The 1,969-nt window shown below is 40.4% G+C and overlaps 1 long non-coding RNA gene across 1 annotated transcript; it reads left to right on the forward strand.

Moving 5' to 3' along the window:
* The first annotated feature begins 83 nt into the window (after positions 1 to 83).
* Positions 84 to 1,924, forward strand: LOC121966605. The gene is made up of 3 exons (XR_006107600.1): positions 84 to 189; positions 585 to 646; positions 763 to 1,924. It is a non-coding gene; the product is annotated as an uncharacterized LOC121966605 (long non-coding RNA).
* The last annotated feature ends 45 nt before the right edge of the window (positions 1,925 to 1,969 follow it).

Here is a 1,969-nt window from a genome sequence, read left to right on the forward strand (position 1 = left end):
ACACACACACACACACACACACACACACACACACACACACTGCTGTAAATAAACTGTGATAAACACCTCTGCGTGCAGGCAGGTGTGTCTGCTGCTGAAGAGAGGAGCCAATCAGTACGCCGTCGACGAGAGGGGACAGGACCCGCTGGCCATCGCCGTGGAAACAGCCCACGCTGACATCGTGACGCTGTGAGTCGTCTCTGAACGTGAACACTTAAAGACGATGAAATCTGTTTTTAGAGCTTCAATTGATACCGAGTCAACTCGTGTTTTTCAAAATCTGACTTCAGTTCTCATTTGTATATTGTAATGTAGTTATATATTTTAGAGGAATCCTAGAAATGTCCTAAAGTCAGTAAAATGTCCTAAAATCAGAAAAATGTCCAAAAAAAATCTGAAAAATGTCCAAAAATCAGAAAAATGTCCAAAAATCAGAAGAAAATGTCCTAAAATCAGAGAAAAAAAAACCTAAAATCAGAAAAATGTCCTAAAATCAGAAATATGTTCCAAAAGTTGAGAATTCCAGATTTGGATTTTTCGCCTAAACCTGGATTATTTTATTACCTGTTGACAAAATGTTTCAGACTGCGGATGGCGAGGATGAACGAAGAGATGAGAGACTCTGACGGCGTCTTTGGAGCGGGGGGTCAGTGGACACACATACACACACACACATACACACACACACACACACACACACACACACACACACAAACACACTGTCTGTAAACAGAAGCACTCTGACTGTAAATGTGTCCTCAGGAGACGACGAGACATTTCAGGACATCTTCCGAGACTTCAGCGACATGGCGTCACACGACCCGGAGAGGCTGACCAGACGGCAGTTCAGCCGCGGATGCGATGAGGAGGAGGAGCAGGAGAAGGAGCAGGAGGAGGAGGAGGAGGAGGAGGAAGAGGAGGAGTGATGAACAGCCAACAGTGTTAAAAAGAGGTCAGAGTGACAGAGACTGAGAGCAGGAGCCCGTTGGACTGCAGACACTCCTCCCTGCATAACCACTGCGTTACCACGGTAACAGAGCGGTCATTGATCGTAGCCTTTAGAGGAGTCGACTGACCGATAACACGTTAGGAGATTACTCATCATAATAATTTCTGCTGTGTCACTGCGGCTGGAGGACAAACTCCGTTTAGTCGTCAATTAATCTGCTGATTATTCTCTTCATTGATAATCTGGTCAAATATCCACACTCAGCACGAGTTCTAATTTTACCTTTTAACCCTCTGATACCTGAGCAGATTGGCCTTATTTCCTCAAAAACGTGGGAATATATTTATATTCAGGTCAGATCATGACGATTTTATTAGGATCAGCATCAGGTTTTAAAGGGTTAATGCAGCACAAGAAAACTGATGTCAAACCGGGTGTTAAAGGGTTAACTGATCATTATGAAGTAAATATTGATCACAAAGTTTCTGCACATTTTTAATAAGTCTTAAAGGGCATTACATCGCTAATGTAGAAATAAGGTCTTAGTTGGTATTAAAATGTCCTAAAAATGAATATCTCAGAAGTCTTAAAATGACAAACGAAAGTCAAACTTTGTTTTCTGGCGTCATTTAAGAGAGCGGCGTGCACACGAGGCTCCGAGGATTTTATGCAAAAAGTTTTTAAACTTACGATGGTGGAAACGCAAAGGCACCAACAAATGGCAGATATTTCCCCCAAAAAGTATTTTTTTATGTTACATTCAATAATGTATATAAAAAAATGTAATTCTAAATAACGGATGTCAGTTCATGTTTTAGTTATCGTGAAATTGGTCTTAAATTTCATTCAGAGAGGCGTTAAAAAAGTTTTACTTTCCTAAAGTAATTATGCAGAATAATTACATTTAATAATTACATCAGCAGCGTCGAGTTGTTCCCCATAAGCTTCGTTTTTCACGTTCACTGAACGTCATCTACAGTCGTTATTTTGTCTAAAAAATATCTATATATCATTAAATAA

Source organism: Plectropomus leopardus, unplaced genomic scaffold, assembly GCF_008729295.1.
Source record: "Plectropomus leopardus isolate mb unplaced genomic scaffold, YSFRI_Pleo_2.0 unplaced_scaffold25213, whole genome shotgun sequence".
NCBI lineage: Eukaryota > Metazoa > Chordata > Actinopteri > Perciformes > Serranidae > Plectropomus > Plectropomus leopardus.